This window comes from Pectinophora gossypiella, chromosome 5, assembly GCF_024362695.1.
Source record: "Pectinophora gossypiella chromosome 5, ilPecGoss1.1, whole genome shotgun sequence".
NCBI lineage: Eukaryota > Metazoa > Arthropoda > Insecta > Lepidoptera > Gelechiidae > Pectinophora > Pectinophora gossypiella.
In genome coordinates this window covers 17,287,669-17,309,588 of record NC_065408.1, presented here as the reverse complement: position 1 = coordinate 17,309,588, position 21,920 = coordinate 17,287,669, and the positions used below count along the sequence as shown (strand labels likewise).

The following is a 21,920-nucleotide window of genomic DNA, read 5'->3' as shown; positions in this document are numbered from 1 at the left end:
TGGCACTAACACAGAATTGCCACGTTTCTTCGCAAATATCCCGCGCAATAGCAGAAGGCGAAATTAATCTGTCAATAATAAGACATACTATCACTCTGCCCGTATCCCTAATGGGGTGGGCAGAGTCACAAGAACATCCCATTAGCGGTACGAGCATGATAATTATTTATGTACCTATGTTATGATTACTTGTGGCTCTGTCTGCCCCATAAGACATAAAGGCGTGATATTATGTATGTATGTTTGGTACGGGCATGTAGCGATACGAGCGTGTAGTGGTAAGTGAAATTCCGCAGTCTCTGCCTACTCCAATGGGAAAAAGGCGTGATGTTATTGTTCACTGTTGGACAATACACGACTACAATTTAGGAAGGAAAAAAAATACAAAAAAAAATAATATTTTTTATCATGGTTAATGATAACTTTCCCTTAACAGCACCGCCATTTTGAATTTCGGGTGCACTAGGGCTTGCCGATCAAAAAATGACTATCGATAATCTATCCCGACCGAGAGTCGATCGATAGCAAGACTATTGATAACTCGGAAAGTGGGAACATTTTCGATTTTATTACCTAAGTGCAATACAATCGATAGTATCGTTGCGGATTAATAACAAACTATCGATAATTTTGCCCTCAGTCAGTAGTATTGCAACACTCCGATAGTATGGTTATTTTGAGTGGGCTGATTGTCTAAACTGAATTTCAATAACTCAAAAGTCCATGGATTTAGATTTTTTGAAAAGTTATTTTTTTATTTCTACCAATCAAAATCGTAGTTGAAAATGATTATGATCGATAATCGATACTGAACTATAGATTAGATATAGATTAGATATGGATAGTTTGAAACACTAGCGTGCCTTTTTCTATTCGCGAGCCCTGGCATCCTGGTACAGGGTATAAATCCCATTAACTGTCCCAATGCAATTTGCAATTCCGTGCTTCGGAAGGCACGGTTGGTCCCGGTGACACTTACTCATGTAAGAAAGTAGTCATTACATGAGTCATGTCAGGGGCCTCTGGCGGCTCAATAGTTACCCTGACACCAGGGTTGATGAGGTTGGTAATCCACCTCACAACCCACACGATAGAAAAAGATTTAAAAAAATACTGTTATGTGTTTTTAATTCCTTGTACGCAATAAAGTATTATTGTATTGTACGAAAGTACTTATTTTAAGATTACTTTTACCATGTCATAGTAAAAGTAAAGTTATGTTAGGTAGGTACTTTACTTGAGAAATTAATTTTGTCTTTACTATGTTGTAAACGTAACATTAATGTCTCGTTAATAAGATACACAATCACTTGCAGCTGCTCGTATCCCTAATGGGGTGGGCAGAGCCATAAGTAATCAGAACATACTAACATAATATCACGCCCGTATCACTAAGGGGTAGGCAGTCACAACGGTACTTGAGAAATTTATTTTGCTTTTACTATGTTGTAAATCCCCAAGGAATTCTAACAAGCCTCTGACGTTGCCGGCCGCCTCAGGGAGGCGCCTCGTCTGGCCAAGGTGCCGGACCCGGTAGTTGGCGGCTCCTTCACACTCCAGTAGCACATGGGCCGCTGTCTCGTCCATGCAGGTTCTGCACAGGGGCTTGTCGGTGACACCTAGTGTAAACAGATGTTTGTTGATATCACCGTGACCACACAGCTACACCTGCTACCTGCAGCTGTTACCTGTATTAGTGGAGACCTCTTCACATTTAGAATTCTTTTGGAGAGACAACTATTGATGTTGGGTAGTGCCATCTTAGCCTGCCTGCATTTATTTACGGTGGTTCATAGTCTGGTGTTTTTGTTCATTCCCAAATACCCTAATACCGAACTAGCTTTATTTGCGGATGATACAGCCATCTATTCTTCGTGCCGTGGTCGAGTTATGATGACCGGAATTCTCCAACGCGCCAATGCCTTGGGCAAGTAGTTTCGCAAATGGAGAATCAAGGTAAACCCGGAGAAAAGTGCAGCGGTGTACTTTTCAAAGGGCTATTATAATACGTCACGGTCACGCTGTCAACTTAAGTCATCAAGATGTCTGGCAAGCCGATCCCTTGGGAGGAGCAAGTCAAATATCTCGGCGTAGTCTTAGATAGACGTCTTACTTTCAAGGCCCATATCAAACGTGTGCGCGATCGCGCCACGTTTGTAATGGGCCGTGTTCATTGTCTCCTTAACAAGCGTAGTAAATTATCCCTTAGGAATCTACACGACTTGCATCCGTCCGATCATGACCTATGCAGGGGTAGTTTTCGCTCACGCGAGTCTCTCTCAAATCCACTGTCTACAGGAAATACAAAATCGTTCGTGGTTCCTTCGCAATGAAAATCTGCACATTGACCTAAGTCTGCCAACCATTGCCCAATGGCTCAAATTAGTTTTTTCGATTCTGCTCCGCACCAACCAAATCCCCTGGTAGTTGCGGCTTCCGAATACATCCCGCTTAGGAACGGTACTGAATAGCATCGGCGTCCGAAGTATGTAATACGATCCCGACGACCCGATTACTCTAGCCATAGAATCAGCCAATCAGCTCGCGACAACAAACATTTCAGGACCCCGATACCGACACCGCCGGCGTGGTCGACGACTTCCCTCAATCAGCGCTTATCGCTATCGACTTACTAGGGTCGTTTAATTCTTTCAAATATTTTTCCTCTCAGACGAGCCCTGAGCCGAGGTTCGCGCCCAACTGGGCACCCACAGGCCTGTTGTCTTAAACGTTGTACCGGGTGAGAGCCTTCAGCGCTCCCCATTTGTCCGGCCAAGTAGTTAATGTCATTTGCCGCAAATCTTCGATAAGTCACGTCACAAAAAGGTGTTTGTTGGCTGCTCTCGTTCGTAGCAGCGAGCGGACCTGTCCGAATGAGATCGGCAATATCGGTTCCGGACCGATGGCTGTTACCTCCCGTTCCCCTTCTGGCTAACTCGTCCGCCGCGTCGTTACCTCTTGAATCGCTGTGTCCTTTGATCCATTGTAAAGTGAGGTGTTAGTACTTGCACACCTTAGTCAGTGATTGGTGGTAACTGTGTATGAGTAGTAGTAGTTGTTTAGGGCCTGCAAAACTCTGAAAGTATTCTAATGAAACTGTCCCGTACCTAGCTAGCCATGAACGCATTCGCCGCTAGCGTGATGCCCATTTGACCTGGATGACGGTGTTAAGGGAGCCTGATATTACGTAATCATAAAATAAAGCATACTACACAAGGAGACGAGATGCATTGTAAAGTACATTTCTTTATCAACTATTAATGTAGGTAATCGACTACATTTTTGGACAAAACTTGTACAACAAAGTGACTCTGCCCACCTCAGTAGCGCAGTAAGTGTGATATTAGATATGTGTAATTACTTGTAACTCTGTCTGGTCCATTAGGGATAAAGCCGTGATTTATGTATGTTCACATCTTGTTCTATCCTATTGGTTGTGAGGTGGATAACAAACCTCGTCAATCCTAGTGCGAGGGTTATTATTGAGCCGCCAAATGCCCCTGACATGGCTCATGTAACGACTACTTATTACTTGTTAGCAGTAACCGGGACCAAAGCCCATTGTTTTTTTAACTATTGTGTCTGGAAATCTTGGCCTCACAAGGATGAAACAAAACAATTTAAAAAATATTGATTAATATGGCCATCACTGGCACGTTTACCCTTTACTAGGGCAGGCATAAATAAAAGAGGTGGTAGCTGTTCACTCAAAAGTTAAATACCTTGAACAGCTGATTGCTACGTAGTGTTGTGCAAATTTGAATTTATTACATGAAGACCTGGAATTTAATTGCTCATAACTAATGCAAATATGAATTTAGGCGGCCAATACTCTCGCATGTGATTTGTAGATAGTGACAGAGTAGGCACACTTCGGGTTGATACCCCCGTTCCGTTACACCCTGTATAGCTTCTCTTTATTTTGATCAGAATAATAATGAATGGAAGATGAACTGAGCTTGGGTGTAATAAAAAAAAAATATTTTATATATTTTTTTTTGTAATGACAAGGGTCATCATTTATACCCAGAACAAAGATAAAAGATGTATACGTCTGTTATCCATGAAATTAGAAAGTTAAACGAAGGCAAATCTGTACAGCGCCATCTATATAATGTTTTTGGAGAACGTAGCCTGGGAAGTCGCTCTTTCCCTTTACAACCGCTGAAAGCCAATTCACATATTTCCGAATCTACCGTAATTAGGTACCTCTAGCTTTTGACCTTTAACTTCCTTTCTTCGTGGGGGGGTGGTGTGGCGGCGTTCAGTTCATGAACGCACCCCTTAACTGACAGATAGCTGTCACTGCTGTCAGTGAGCTGTCAAGAGACGACTCTCGCTCGAGTGTTGTAACGCACACGCACGCTGTTATATTGTACTGACTAATTTGATAAGGATAAAGTATTGTGATCCGTGATACTGTGTGTCTTATTGACTCTAATAAACTATTCGTCCAAGTGGAGTTGTTCTATTATTGAGAAGGGGATCTACGTGTATCCTGCACCCGTCCCCTCAAACTAAAGCCATCTTCTTCTATCGTGTGGGTTGTGAGGTGGATTACCAACCCCATCAACCCTGGTGTCAAGATTATTATTGAGCCGCCTTAGGCCCCTGACATGACTCATGTAACGACTACCTACCTACTTACATCAATCGAGCAGTAGTAACCGGGACCAACGGCTTAACGTGCCTTCCGAAGCACGGATCATCTTACTTTTGGACAATCAGGTGATCAGCCTGTAATATACTAACCAAACAAGGGATCACAAAGTGATTTTGTGATTTGTCCCCACCGGGATTCGAACCCGGGACCTCCGGATCGTAAGCACAACGCTCAACCATTGGACCACGGGGGCCGTTATGAACTAAAGCCATAATGTTTCTAAACAGTCCGACATTTCTGACTGCTATGTGCTGAGGTAAAAATTTCCCTAGGGAAGTCCTCTATCGTTTACTAAAGGTTGTTAGCCGACCTTAATCAAGCAAGTAAATTGTCAGGTTCATAAATATAGTGCAACATATGACGCTTTATAAGGCAATTACCTCCGGAAGGTTCTAGTTAGTTTAAGGGTATAGATACAACGGGTTTTGGTTTTGAGCGCGACTTATTTTAGACGTATTGACTTATTGTTTTTGACCAATGGCATTCATCACTGGGGATAAATGGGGAGCGCTGAGAGCTCTCACCCGGTACAAAATTTAGGACAACAGGTCTGAAGATGCTTAGTTGGGCCACGCACTGAGGTGAGCTGAGGCTCAAGGGGGTTAAAAAGCCTACATCGAAACGATTCGTCTAAAAAAGCAATATTGCAACAAACAAAAAACAATCCCGACTGAATCGTCTGGCTTATTTTTTTTTATTCATTAAACATTTTATTATTTATTTATTTTTATACACGACTATATCTATCATTCCGTAACTGTCCAATTTATTCCAGTTTGATCGTAGCCAGTATGCAACGGCCTTAACTGACTGCATCTCAGGTACCCAGATGATGTATTGATACATCAGTCTACGTCAGTAATGAAACACCAGGGATCAAAGGTCAGATACGCGGAGAAAACAAGGATAGGGGCCTTGATGAGGCTATGTTGAAGGTAATAAATGAAAACATCTTTATTAATATTGTCAATTCATGATGTTGGACACAAACGAGTTTAATTTTTGGAGTGATAACTACGCTTCTAAGAATATATACGTAAAGAATAATACTCATCAACATCACAACCTGAAGATTTGACAGGTCCGGTTTTTTACAGAAGCGACTGCCTGTCTGACCTTCCAACACGCGAAGGGAAAACCAGCCCAGGTGAGGTCACATACCTCCGAAAATGCATTTCTCGGGTTTAGGTTTCTCACGATGTTTTCCTTACCGCTGAGCAGGATAAGTAATCATAATATAAAGAATTACTACGAATTATAATTATAATAATAACTCTTCGTCCCGCACTAATAGCGTAGTTTCCAACTATATAGTCAAATCGGCTACTTTTTACTAAACGTCAAAACACGGAATTACTAAGTATGGAATTTGTATGAAAAAGCAACCTGTGACGTCATAGAAAATTTGATAAAATGACGGATTTATTATTAATGAAAAAGAAAAATATGTTTTTCGTCAGTTTAAATCTGGCTTTATTTAATAAAAATATTCAGAATTCCATAATATATCTTTGACACAAATTATGAATGTTACCATGTCAGTGAAATGACTTTATATTTAACATAATTATAGGTACATCTTCAGCCTCCGTAGTCTAGTGGTTAGAGCGTAAGGCTCACGATCTGGAGGTCCGGGTTCGATTCCCGATGGGGACATTGTCGAAATCACTTTGTGAGACTGTCCTTTGTTTGGTAAGGACTTTTCAGGCTTGAATCACCTGATTGACCGAAAAAGTAAGATGATTCCGTGCTTCGGAGGGCACGTTAAGCCGTTGGTCCCGGCTATTAGCCGTAAAAACACCTCCATCAACCCGCATTGGAGCAGCGTGGTGGAGTATGCTCCATACCCCCTCCGGTTGATTGAGGGGAGGCCTGTGCCCAGCAGTGGGACGTATATAGGCTGTTTATGTGTGGTGTGATGTGGTACATCTTGTCATTTTCTTTTTCCGTTTTAAAAAACTCCCAAAATTTTATATTGGCCAATAACCCTACGGAATTAAGTTAACAGAACACGTCAAATGAGTTGCATATCAGCGTGATACCTATTTTATTAGCCCGGACTATTTATTCATTCACACGATTATTTTTAAAAATAAACAGTTTTCAATCAACCGTCCTTTTCTTTTTTGGCGGATAAGAAAATGACAGGTATGACTTAAAATAAAATTAGGAGGTGTCTGCAGGAATCTGGGCCAAATCCTACCAGTATTATGTTTGTTTAAGCCTTAAATCTCTCAACCACTCAAAGCCGAGCGCAGCAAACCTGACTTCGAGCTTCCACGTTTCGTTCTAATTGGACGCATTCGGCCGATGGCTTTTAGCTGATAATGTCACCATTGCAATGATAAGACACGTTTCGAGTGTTAAAGTCATGGGCTTCGTGGATTTAATTGAAAACAGCGCTAAAGCTGATAGCAATGGCAGGTGACGGCTGCGCATGCGCAATACTTGGACTACCTATAATATGTACCGTATGCTTATGTGTGCTCTGTGAAACAGTGTGTGTATTTGACAGAAAGCTCGGTCTTCTTCTAAACGTGTGGGTTGTGAGGTGGAATACCAGCCTTATCAACCCTGGAGTGTTGAATTGGATGTAGGCGTCCACTTCCAGCGGTCTAGCCATTAAAATTAAATAATGGAATGAAAATAGCTTATATTTTAGAATAGGTATTTTTTTTACATTCTTGTCTTGTCTTTTTTTCCATGTGACTTATTGTAGATTATTAACTACTTATAGAAGAAAATAAAATAGATTAGGTAAATCCGCATGATAAGTGTTATCTTCTATTGTGTGGGTTGTGAGGTGGATTATCAACCTCATCAACCTTGGTGTCAGGGTTACTATTGAGCCGCTAAAGGCCCCTGACATGGCTCATGTAACATTTACACACTTACATCAGTAAATAGTAACCGGGACCAAAGGTTTAACGTGCCTTCCGAAGCACGGATCATCTTACTTTCGTACAATCAGGTGATCAGGCTGTAATGTCTTAATCAAACTAGGGATCACAAAGTGATTTTTGTGATATGTCCCCACCGGGATTCGAACCCGGGGCATCTGGATCGTGAGTTGGACTCACCACTGGACCACAGAGGATGTGAAAGCTCGGTGAGGAGTGGGTAACTAGTTTATCCTCCGATGGATGTACCTCAGACTATCCCTATAGGGTTTAACAGTTAGGTAGCTTGTTATATTCTCTGTTGATCCTTCAATTTCAATTCAGAAAAACTCATCATCAAAAAATAAATCAAATCAATCAAATCTTCATTGTAAATAAAGGATTTTGGATTGACTGCTGTGGAGTATTGGTAAGAAAAACGGATAATTGTGAGAAGCACCCCTAATGGGGTGGACAAATGGCAAACTGGCAGCCATATCTTACTTGTAGGTACTAATAGAGAAGTAATTTACTTTACACACACAATTGGCTCGACCATTATATTCGATACGGCTAACCATATCACGTTGGTCTAACAGACAGTTCGGTGAGGTGTCAGTACTTATTTCATCTTCCAAATAGGATAGTCGTTAGCTTATGTGATATAGTATACTTAATTTTACTAAATAATATACTTACTTCCTTCACAAGCAAGATTTGCTGCTATGGAAATTACCTAGTTGAAAAATAATAATATACCTATATAAGTATGTGAAGATATGTGCGACATGATAAAATTGATAAATCTACATAAATTTAGTTTCTGCTAACTTTACCAACGAACATTTTAATATTTTAGACACTTCATATTCAATAAAGTTAAGAATTAAAGTCAACTTTATGTCAAGATATTTGAGTTGGTAGGTTTTCGTAAGCGTACTTATATTGTGAAATTTAATACCGACATATTTTATTAACTTTATCAGCATCCTTTACATATGCGTATCGGTTCAATATCTTAGGTAGAAATGCTTTGTGACGTCATAATAATCTATTAAGTTAAACAGTTAAAAAGTTTCAAGAATATTTTTTATAAAATGAAATCAACCTTCGACGCCCTTCTGACGAGCGAATTTATCATAAATTTAAATTTTATAGTCCTTATAAGGACTATTTCTTCTCCAAGATCAACTACGCCAGCGACATTCCCGAGTTCAGAAAATAAAAAAGAAAGAACCTTTTAGACCAGTTTCTCAGTGCCTCAAATGTCATTTAGATTTATTCGTCTTCGACCTCTTATTTTTTGTCCATCATTGTTGGCTTGAAACAATGGCTTGGTATTGTCATATCCGGATTTTATCATTCTAACACCATCAGCGGAAACGCGAGTGATATGAGTTTATAATGTGGCTCCATAGCCTCTTTGCTCTGTAACTGTTTGTATGAGCCATCTTCGTGATGTAAGCGATCTCTTCTAACGTCATGATTTGCATACAAAATGAATTCCCTTGCGCTGATGTTAATAACGACATTCGTTAGAACAATAAGTGCTACTTTCTCTTCTGCTAATTACATGACCTTGTAAGTAACTATTATTAGGAATATAAAAAACAATTTGAACTGGTTTGTAACCGATAGTTCTAATTTTCGTTTCGTCGACATTTAAAGTCAATATTTTTAAAACTACCGAACTTGATCTGAACATGCTTATTTAAAAAACAAAGCCAGGGGTTGGGGCGCTAAAAGTTAATGTTTGTTTGGGACCGAAATTTTATGACGAGGACGTCCGCCCGCCAGAATTTTGGCGCCACTCACATTAGACAATCCGATACTGGAATCGAATCCAGCATTAATGGAACATAAAAAATAAACTTTATCGTCACATAAATTACTCTTAAAAGGAGCCGATGAAATTCTTAGATCTATAACTTTGTCTTTTATTACAAATGGATGTTTGTTGACTCTATAATTTGAGTGAAATTTATTAACTGTTGCACCTATATGTAATTTAAATATACCGTCAGTAAATCATGCCTTGAAATTCTTACGAGGATCTAAAGTCCGACGCATAATTTTGTGTCATAACGTTTGTAACAATACAAACCTTACAAAGGTTTGATATAAATTCTGGTGTGAATGGTAAGGCGCGGTAAATAGGTAGTAAAGTGATATAAAGTGTTTTCGAATCACCCTCGTGACAATAATTTGGCCCACGCGGCGTCCAGAGGATTGGAACACAACAATACTTTTACATGGGGAATGATTTGAAGGACGCTTCGGAATAATGATATAGGTCCCTGAGGAGCAACACAATGCGTCCGGGATAATAATAGTTGTAGATTTGAAAGTGATTTGAATATGAATGGTACCCTCCTGCGCGGTGCTCGTAATAACAAATATGAAGTGTTGCCTTTAGCCATTCCCCTGACGATTTTGACTTTGGTATAACGAATTGGGGTTTGATATACTTTGTTCTAATTATACGTATAGATCCGGTTGATATTGAAAATTTAGGTTTTAAACCCTAGAGGACTGTAACGAAAGTAACATCTTTCCTACTTACCTGTAATAGCTAGAGAGAATAGGTAGAATCACATAACCCTGAGACGATACTATAGCCACTTTCAGTTTTAAAATGGACTCAAGTTAGAATAGACGAACTGTTTGTACCTACTTACACTGATTGATGACAATGAATGTTTGAATGTTTCAATGATAATAATGGTTCTAAACATACCCATGTCATATTTTGCGAAACTTGTGAAATTCAAAGAAATTGTTGAAAAGGCGAATATGACTGAACTAGACACACTCGTTATATCACAGCACAGACGAGCAACAAGTGTAAATAAACTTGAAACTCAAACGGGTCTATACAGCTAAGCTAGCAACGGTCAGTACTAGAATATCGATCGCAAAGTGAATTTTTGCAAACACAGTCGCATATGTGACTGTTTCCCATATGCAAATCAGTTTGTGTCCCTTGTTTTAAAGTGTGTACTGTTTGTTTTGGGTGTCTGCTGGACTGTATCTAGATTTATGCGAGGGCTTTTCTATGTTTGCTTTTTAAAAATTATAGCTCTTGCTTAAATATTCATGGAAGTCTTAATTGAAACCTGATACTCGTGAGCGAATTTTGGCGTTTCTATGCTCTTCTTCTTTGGTAAGTAAATAAATGGGATTGTTTAGGGGAGTAGTTTTGTTTTTGTTTGTCATCTTCATCAACGAGATTTGTCTTTTCACAAGTGACGGCAGTATGGGTTTCTTTTGAACCTAAATAACTGGATATGTCCTCTGCTATTGGAGTGGTATGGTGGAGTATATTCCAAATGCCCTCCGGTTCATTGAGGAAAAGTCAGCAGTGGGATATATATACTTATGTTTAGGCTGATTATGTAATGTTGAGGTCAAAAGTCAAAAGCCACATCGATGCAATTTATCTAAAAAGCTATTTGATATTAAATTTACGAGTAAAAGTAAAAGTGCGAAATTAAAAAAAAGAAACATTGCTTTTAATTGTTTGAATGTGGTCTTATTAGCTCCCCATCGCTAATCTTTATGATTTATTCATTTATTTGTCCACTAAATACAGATGCAAGGAAAATAGACGCTACAAATATTTGATATGTGTCAAGGAACTTTCTCGTGAAAGTTCTAAAATAAGCTCCAATTTCCCAAAATTGAATTTCAAACAGCACCGTCACTAACGTGTTCTATCAACAGTGAGAACGGCTAAATGAAATGGAATACTGCCAAATATCCCAATTAAAAGTGTAGCTCTAACCAACGTTAGAGGTACGATGCGGCTGAAATAAGCTGTCACGCGCGATAATTGGGTTGTATCGTTTGCGAGAGAATGCAATTTGGCCGTGTTATGTTGGGCGACGGGGAATTTTAACTTGACGAAGGATGGGGATCGATGGTGTTGCATGTTGTTATTGTTGGTAAAAAATTGTAAAATTAAAATGTTTTGAAGTTTGTCAAGATCAAAAAGGAAAAGGTACAAGGAAATAATGATTATACAGGGCGTTAGTGACATTGTAACGAAAACTTTGAGGGATGATTGAGACCATGATTCTGAGTTGATATCAGGTAGAATCAGAACCACGCTGATCCATTAGGGGTTGCTTGTGCTCTTAAAGTAATTCTTAATTCAATAACACATGTCTTTTAATGTCTAAAACATTACTTGGCACAGATAGAGTTCAAGTATTGTAGACACAAAGCCTCGAGTAGAAAAAAGACCAACAAAAAAATATAACCGATACAAACAAACCTTTACGTATAGCTTAGGCAAAAGTCCAACGTAATTTCATAACATTTCAAACCAGAAGGGTTAACAGGGTTCTCCAGACTCCATTACCCAAAACGTTTCAATAACCGAAGCGAAACGTCGGGAACAGCAAAAATCCCCTGTTCCGTGTGTCGCGTAAATTGCTACGTCTCAAGCGAGGACGTGACACGGCTAGTGATGGGGAGGTTCTAGTATTTAAACTAGATTTTATTATACACACTGGTGCTAATTCCTGCAGAATCCTCCTAATATTATTTTCAGTTATAAGTACTGTTAGTTTCTAATCCACCGGAAAGGAAAGGGATGGACAATTAACAACTGTTAATTTTAAAATAAATGTATCCTTTGTAACAGACTGATCATTTTTATCTAAAGTTGTCTTTTGATTACTCTATTTTTATTTACGGATTATGGTCATGTTTATGTTATTGTGAGGGAAAAGAAACTATCCGTACCTATGTTTAGCGCACTCTAGGTCAAAACTCTAATATTTAAGTCTAAATTTTCAATATGGAATATCATACGCAATGTGAGATCCTGACGAAACGATTACTCTAGCCATAGAGGCGGCCAATCAGCTCGCGACACCAAACACTTCAAGACCCCGATACCGACCCCGCCGGCGTGGTCGACGTTTTCCCTCAATCAGCGCTTATCGCTATCGACCCACTGGGGTCGATTAATTCTTTCAAATACTTTTCCTCTCAGACGACGCCCTGAGCCGCGGTTCGCGCCCAACTGGCCACCCTCAGGCCTGTTGTCTTTAACGTTGTATCGTGTGAAAGCCTTCAGCGCTCCCTATTTGTCCGGCCAAGTAGTTAATGCCTTCTGCGGCAAATCTACAATAAAATCACGTCAAAAAAAAAGAAGAAACGTCATAATTTAATTGTATGACCTGATATATCCATAGGGAGTTTTGGTCTAGAGTGCGCTATACAGGTAACCAGTATTGGAGCGTCTCTTTTGCCGCACTTTTACTAGTCTATAAAAAAAAAGTTTATTTCGGACTTATAAAAAAAAACATCCATATTTGTTACTAACATTACAAACTTAAATCTAGTATTAGTAACAAATAAGTAATCGAGGCCGGTTGGACCACCGATGGCGGCAGACTATATTTGTTTGACTGCGTGCAGTCGTATCCATCGGGCCAGCAACCGTGAGTCCCACCGGTCCGCCAGCGCGCGCAGTATGGTGTTGGGGCTGTCGCGCGTGCGGCGCAACATGGAGGCGCAGCGCTTACAGCCGTATATGTCTATGACAGCCGTATTGCTTTGCAATTGAGTAGTTTCATAGGTCAAAGACAATTTATAAAATTCTGATTACTAAATAAAGACAGATCTAAATGTGACAATAAACGTTTTCTCATTTCTATTTAATTTTTTTATGAATTTTAATAAAGAAAATTGTAATAAAAAGTGCGACAGTTTTGTCACGTTTTTCTATGACATCACAGGTTGCTTTCTCATACAAATTCCATAGTCATTTCGTGTTTTGACGTTTAGTAAAAAGTAACTGATTTGACCAGTTGGAAACTATCATGATAGTGTCGTTATCGACACAAATGTTACACTTATTGTTATTGTCAATTTGTTACTGTTGTTATTGTTACTAAGTTATGATCAATCTTTATACCTGTTACATCCAACGTCAATGACGTCACTAGTGACGTACAATGATATGACGCATGACACGCGATCTCCAGTGCGACGTCTCACTAACTAGCAGCCGCCTTCGTTGTAATTCCTTTTATTTTAGCTGACAGTATTATTAAAAAAAAAGATATTCAGTGTGGCATACGTTAAAGGGAAATTTTAATTTGGTAAGTATAATATATTTTTAATGGTACTGTTGTCTCAGTAGATTTCTTCAGTGTTCTGTTAATTAAAAAAATATAATTGTTTTTCATTATTTTATGACCGCTTGCATACTTTTTCCACTGACACTCTGATGCTTTCTTTTTCAAAAAAGTTGTTGATGTTGAAGTTATTTACATACATATATTATACTTCATATATACTACATACATATATTATACTAGTTTGAAATATTAGCTACCAGTTACACTTTGTTAGAACTTCTATCCTTTGAAAGATAAAATGTCTCACCCCTAAGTATAACAATATCCTAAAAGTACCTATCACTAGAGATACAAAATGATGGACTGTCAGAAAAATGATTGCAACGCAAATAATTGACATTGCCACCCTTGTCGTAAAAGAGGTTAGGAAAAAAGTAAAATATTGTATGTAGAATTCCGTACATAATAAAATATTAAAACATTATTTTCTGGAATATTTACAAAAGTTCTGTGTACCTAGCTTTTTAATCACTTTCAAACTAAAATTAGACCTTTTCGTAAAATAAGGGTAATATTACTTACTTACAATAATTATTATGACAAAATAAATTAGTTCTCCATACTATATAAACTGACGCCTATTCCCCACTGGCGTAAACAGAGAATATGGAGTTCCATTTGCTTCGATCCTGACACACTTCTCTTGCTTCGTCCACATTCATCAGTCGTTTCACACAGGTTCAGAGAAAAAATAAATGATATTAATAAATTAGCATTTTGTTTTCATTTGAAATTAGTTCTTAACTTCTGATTTCCAATTTATTAACTTTGCCTTCTTCTGCTAATTATGATATCCACAGATGCTCTTGTATCTAGTTTAGGTACCAGTCTCATAAATTATAATATCAAAATGTTGTTGTTGTTCTTTTCTTACTTTAGTCTGTGTATGATTAAAACCAGCGGCAGCCCGCGACTTCGTCCGCGTGGATTTCGGTTTCCGCGGTGAGAATTTCTGATTTATTTTTAATTGTTAAAAAGCCTGTGTTATTCTGATGTATAAGCTATATACACAAAGAGTAAAAAACATCCAAACACAAACACAAACTTTCACATTTATACTATTAGTAAGAAGATGTTTGTGAAAAGTTATTAAATTTTACATTTGGTAAATTACCTACTTACTATCCGCTACTACTTACTTTCTATCCGCGAAGAATTATAATTGGCTTCCCGTATTTACCATAAGATGCTACTATGTTAATTATTATGGCTGATGTTTTTCCGAACATTAAATAAATACATAACATAACATACGTAAACGGCCTATATACGTCCCAATACTGGGCACAGGCCTCCCCTCAATCAACCGGGTATGGAGCATACTCCACCACGCTGCTCTAATGCGGGTTGGTGGAGGTGTTTTTACGGCTAATAGCCGGGACCAACGGCTTAACGTGCCCTCCGAAGCACGGAATCATCTTACTTTTTCGGACAATCAAGTGATTCAAGCCTGAAAAGTCTTTACCAAACAAAGGACAGTCTCACAAAGTGATTTCGACAATGTCCCCATCGGGAACCGAACCCGGACCTCCAGATCGTGAGCCTAACGCTCTTACCACTAGACCACGGAGGCTGTTAAATAAATCAATAATTTGATTTATTCTTTGATCGTTGCAACTGATGAACCCTAAAATAATATCTGTCAAAATCGTCACGTCTGACGCGTGACACTGGCACGTGGCGGGAGACACGCGTAACAAGCATGCCGTCGTGACGATTTGCACGTTTTCAAGTTTTCTTTTGGATATTCCATAAGTAGTATGTCTGTGACAGGCGATTTTGAGCATCTTTTGAAGTGCTAACGATACTTTTAGTATTATTTTTATCTGCGAATTTATTTTCATATTTTAAATGTGGAATTTTTTATTTGTTTCATATTTAAGTTTTTTTATAGTACTGTAATTTGCAATGATAATGCCTTAGTGTGAATTATTTACAATCTGATAGAAGTTATTGGGTGGACAACTGTGGAATTTCATTTGCTTCGATCCTGACACACTTCTCTTGCTTCCTCCACGTTCCTCAATCGTTTCATACACGCACGCCGGTTCGGAGTAGATCGTACTGAACTTTTTCTATGAACATCTCCAATTTGGTCAATGTACGTCCTTGTAGGTCAAACAAAAGAAAAACATAACTAGCTATGTATAAACACAAAATGAGGGTACCTATCGACCCTGGTTTCAGGGTTATTATTGAGCCGCCAGAGGCTCCTGACGTGACTCCAGTAACGACTACGTACTTGTATCAGTAAGAGAGAGAGAGAGAGAGAGAGAGTAGGTTGATGGGGTAGGTCATCCACCTCACAACCCACACGATAGAAGAAGAACCTATCTAAAAAAAAGAAAAATGTTTTTATTACCAGAAAACAATGACAATGAGGCACATAAAGTAGGATGGGTACTTATATTAAAAATATATCCAGATGAACAAAGGTTCCCAAACTAGGCAGAGCCTGTATCTTGGGAAAATCTAATATTATATTCTAATTTATTGCCAACCATGACAAGATTGGGCTATCAAGTTCGTATCAATCAACATTCAGAAACAGGATCAGGTCATAGTGAATTTAGGCCAGAACGACTGGACCGTCTGATCTAACCGCCCAAGCAAACGGAATCACCAATTAGTACTATTAATATAACTGATGTGTAAAATATGATAAATTCATATTTTCTACTGGAATCTACTGGAAATAGTCACCAAGTCGCTTCTTATTGACGTCATAGGAATAGTAGGAACACCTATTATTTTATCCATACTAATATTATAAATGTGAAAGAATGTTATTTAATAATTACACAACATAACATAATATTAGTAATACTTTTAGAATATTAGTATGGAACAGACGTTTGTCTATATGTCATTTTCGAGTTCTCTTCTGTGTTCTAAGTCAGGAAAGGGGACCATGTTACCAAAAATTAACGCGAGCGAAGCCGCGGGCAAAAGCTCAAAAAAGTAAACACGAAATTAATTAATCATCATCATTGTGCCCCGTCATCTATCCAGCTTTGGATGTAGGCGTCCACTTTCAGCGGTCTTACGCCCTTGGCATCCAATGTCATCGACAAATCGCCTTGGAGGTCAGCTTCTTCCATTAAAATTAAATAATTGCATAAGCTATTTTAGAAGAATGGGTTTTTTATATATTTATCTCATCTTTTTTTGTCATGTGACTTATTGTAGATTTGCCGCATAATTATGTCTTTAACTGCTTATAGAAGAAAATGAAATAGATTGGGTAAATCCTCATGATAAGGATTATCTTCTATCGTGTGGGTTGTCCCTATCAACCCTGGTGTCAAGGTTAGTATTGAGCCGCTAAAGGCCCCTGACATGGCTCATGTAACGACTACTAACTTACTTAACTTAACGTGCCTTTTACTTAACTTACTTTGGCGTAACGTGTCTTCCGAAGCACGGATCATCTTTCTTTCGGACAATCAGGTGATCAGCCTGTAATGTCCTATAACCAAACTAGGGATCACAAAGTGATTTTCGTGACGTGTCCCCACCGGGATTTCAACCCAGGACCTCCGGATCGTGAGCCCAAAGCTCAAACCACGACCACGGAGGCCGTTAAGGGTTATGTGACTCTTTAAACACTATAGTTATTTGATGCAGAGCTGCATATAATAAAAGCCCAATCAACACCAGCCATTATTGTTTTATAAATTAACTGTGAACACGACATTAATAGTAGATTGATCAATCGTGATGAATACCCATGTAATCAACCACATTGAACAATTTATTTTCCTGTTTTACAGCAATATTATAATCTCCCTTTCGATCAAAAGTAGTTTACATTAGTTGATAATCCACACCTTTTATGTTACGAATTTGTAAAACTTTTAGAATGACCTTCGGTTTTACGCTCTTTCGTTAGCTAAACAACCTAAGGTACGATAGAAGTTTTATCTAAAAACAGCTTAAAGTTGCTAAATATTAGGGTTGCTATTGAAAACAGTGTTGTTCGTGAAATGAATACGTTAGTTTGTTATCTACATAATCTCTGAAACCCCACAGCAGTTTATCATTAATCAAACTAGCTGCGTAAATACAAACTCTAGTGTACAGGCATAAGCAATATAATGTACCCACTTTAGGACTCTGTCGCACTAACATATTTGACATTTAGTGAGACTAACAGTTCAATTTAATCAAAAAAGTTAATGTGACATGGTACCAAAGTGTATACATGACCGTACGCTACTGAATAAAAGAAGACCTTTTCATGGGATTTTTGTGTCAATTCGTAAACTTGTAAGAAATACATGAGTGGCATATGAATTAGAAAATTAATTTTGCAAGTTTGATAGTATTAAACCACTTCTTCTATCGTGTGGGTTGTGAGGTGGAGTACCAACCTCATCAACCCTGGTGTCAGCGTTACTATTAAGCCGCCAAAGGCCCCTGACATGGCTCATGTAACGACTACTTACTTACAGTCAGTAAGTAGTAACCAGGACCAACGGCTTAACGTTCCGAAGCACGGATCATCTTACTTTTGGACAATCTGGTGATTAGCCAGCAATGTCCTAACCAAACTAGGGACCACAAAGTGATTTTTGTGATATGTCCCCACCGGGATTCGAACCCGGGACCTCCGGATCGTGAGCCCAACGCTCAACCACTGGCCCAAGGAGGTTGTATTAAACCACTGCAAGAAAATAAATTATTCTTGTTATTTTTTATTGGCGTTTCATCACAAACTCACGTAACGGTAAGTTACGATACGCCCTTTACAACAGATTGGGATTACCTAACAAAAAAAAATGTGTTATGAACAATCCATCTCTCAAATATTTCTTTCGCAGGCATCTATTATCAGAATCCTACTCCAAGCAGAATCACATGTCTTGTTTTAGAAAATATCTTGTTTTCACGGAGAAAATGCTCCCAGTGTACCTTTATTCAGAGCCGCGACGCAACAATAAAACTAAAACTAAGCTCTGTGCCGTACCAGGGTTTGTAAACACGCCACCAGGCTATCGTGTTGGTAATCTGTGACACCTGTGTACTCTGAACCGTTGAATAATACAGATCCCTGTAATAGACTACCCGTATAGGTAACATTGATAAATTAGAATCGACTGTCCATTAAATTTTCAATTTCTGCTTTTGGGTGATGCTCTCTGAGAGAATGTAATGCTCTTTGCAATATATTGTTGGTAACGTTAGGCTCACGTTTCCAGAAGTTGAACTTTGGGTAAGTTCTTTTTTTAGTTATTCTATGTACGTCATTATTTATAATGAATAAAGCTTGGTCATTAGGAGGTCTTACATTATCTGCTTTACATTCCTCGTCAATTATGATAGTAAATATTACTTTGACTTCTCTTGCTTCACTTACAGCTTTTTCAAAGATACAGTCACAGTAATCTTCTAATACTTTTCACATATTCACATTGACAGCTAAGCGATCTTAGAAGTATTTTGGGTGTGAGATTTGTGGTATCTGTGTATTCGTAATCACTGTACCTTCATACGTAATTGAAGTATCTTCATTCATTTCATCTATCGAACTTGTTATTTCTGAAACCCCCGAATAAAAAATCCCCGAATAATGACTATTACAATATAACAATAAAATAAAAAAAAAACACGAAAGCACACCGTGACGTCATGGTGTATCTTAAATAAAAAAGAAATGAATAGAAAAACGTGATATAACAATTACTCCGAATCTAACGACAGCAAAATCCTTGAAACTCCGATTTAAAACCGAACTTCACAAAGCCGAATCAAAAATTTTCCAATCAGCATTATCTTTAGAAAGAGTGAACTTCGGCTTTAATGAACTCATTATAAAGTTGGTAAGGGCGACTTTAGGGTGTAGTTTAAATTAAAAGCTAAGCGAGTAAGTATTTAATATGAATTCTAAAGGATCTTCTGGGCCTAATATACTTTATTGCACTTAACAACTAGTTACAGCACAAACATGAAATGGACGTTTACAAGGGAGGACTTATCCCTAAGAGAGAGAGCTCTTCTAGCCAACCCAGAGGTAGTATAAGAATATCTGCGGGAGAATAAAAAGAGTTAATTGAGACTAATTGTGTGTTGTAAAAATATCGGATATATTAAGAATATTTGGCGAAAGTTTGCCCCTTCGTCAGAGAGGGTTTGATTTCCGATCGGAAATAATTTCGGGTCTTATCTCATTAGGTACACTTGATGTCACCATGGTGATGTATGTCCCATAGAAAACAAGCTTTTTTTCATCAATGTGCAGTGGGGTATGGTCTGTAAACTAACAAAAAGTCACACCCGTGTCTCTAGAAGACCACAATCAGCCACACTTCCTGAACAAAGGTTGTGATAAGTCCTAACTTATTATCTATATCTAAATTTATATTCCCCACGTATTAAGTAAAATCTCATTTCACTAACACAGTTGGCTCGACTATTATAGATGGCGACACGGCTCACCACCACACTTGGTGAGGCATGGGTACTTAATTCATCTTACGATGGTTGTACCTCTGACTATATACTATTGACTTAAAACTGACTTTAAACTATCAAATTGCATAGAACGGATAAAGTTTTATTCGCCTTTTGGCATATGTTCGGGATAATAACCAGCTGAAATGTCACAAAACTCACTTCGTGATCCTTGCTTTGGTTAGAACAATGCAGGCTGATCACCCAATTGTCCAAAAGTAACATGAGTAGTACCTAGTTAGTTACATGAGCCATGTTAGGAGCCTTTGGTTACTCAATAGTAACCGTGGCACCAGAGTTCTTTCACTGTTTATATGGAAGGATTTCAACAGATATTTTTTTTAATTTTGATCTCACTGCAATATTCGCTAATAACTTATCTCTTGCAACCTAACCCCGGCGTTTCTCACGGTCGACCGCTATGCGTCTAATTAATTGACGACGACTTTTCATTTGGCGATTGAACAGGGTGGGGGTGTTGGTAAAAATTGTACGTAATTTGATGCCGTGGGTTACTTGGTGTTGTGAATCATGCAGGGCGTAGAGGGAACGGCTATAGTGTTCCGCAGGGGACTGACCGAGTGGTTTGTATCGACTTTTTTTTGTAAAACGCGGTATCATACGTGTGATTCGTTTTGAAAAGGTGTTGATTTTCGTTACAATATTGGTAAGGATGATATATAATGATGATGATGATAATGATTATGATGATGTGTTGATATATTGGTTTGTATTTGATCTATTTTCAGATAATATCCAGCTTAATAATATACATACTAGATGATAAGCAAGAGAAGTGTGTCAGGATTGAAGAAAATAGAATTCCATAGACACTGCTTACTCCGGTGGAAATAGGCGTGACTTTCTGTCTGTATTTATATGTATGTATGTACTAGATGGTAAACGTTGAGCCAATAACCGACTATTCCAATTTAGAACACTTCATCATCAGCCGTACAATAGCGTGTCTGTTGTACCTGATTACTGCTAAGTTTTGTGTAACAAAAATAAATATTAACAGTGCGAGAAGTAATTAAGTACTTAACAGTATTTAGTTAACAATAAAGTTAAACATTATATAAAACTCACGCCTATTTCCGCCGGGGTAAACAGAGACTATGGAATTCCATTTGTTTCGATTCTGACATACTTCTCTTGCTTCCTCCACATTCATCAATCGTTTCATACACGCACACCGGTTCAGAGTAAATCTTACTGAACCTGTCCTAAGGATGTCTCCAATTTGGTTAATGTACGTCCTTCAAACAAAAACTAACTTTATAAAGTCATAAACTTTAATAAAATATTTAAAAAAATACTTTTACTAGTTGCTTAATACATAGCTCGGTAGTCATTATTTTTTTGTAAATAACAGACAATCATCATTATCAGTATTCAAAATTGTGATTCTCAGTAGGTTTATTTCTATAGAACTAAAGCCCGCCATTTACAGACAGTCGGCAGTTTCGTCTGACCTAGTATTGGATCTACTGTGACCTGCGCTTTTAGTAACTTAACCATCGATTTTCCGTCTACCTGTCCTAGTTTCTATTTACATTTTGGTCTAGAAATACGTAGCCTATTTGTTCACAATTGTAATGTTTTTGTTCCATATACTTAAGGAAGATTTTTTTTCTGTAAAAATCCGGATCTGTGAAATCTTCAGATTAGAAAGGGTCCGCACCCTGTTAAAACGAGATAACGCTATGGAGATGATGATACAGGAGAAAGATTAAATTCAAGAAATAAAATTAAATCAATAAACAAAAT

General features: G+C 38.2%; 1 protein-coding gene and 1 long non-coding RNA gene across 2 annotated transcripts in view; one reads left to right on the top strand and one right to left on the bottom strand.

Annotated features, from left to right (window-relative positions):
- The window catches only part of LOC126367196 (netrin receptor UNC5B-like), a 195,949-nt gene that overhangs the window by 141,484 nt on the left and 32,545 nt on the right, over nucleotides 1–21,920 (bottom strand). The window lies entirely within an intron of this gene.
- The window catches only part of LOC126367228 (uncharacterized), a 34,892-nt gene continuing 17,660 nt past the window's right edge, over nucleotides 4,689–21,920 (top strand). The window contains exon 1 of the long non-coding RNA XR_007566459.1: nucleotides 4,689–4,728. This is a non-coding gene — a long non-coding RNA (uncharacterized LOC126367228). The remainder of the gene's footprint in view (nucleotides 4,729–21,920) is intronic.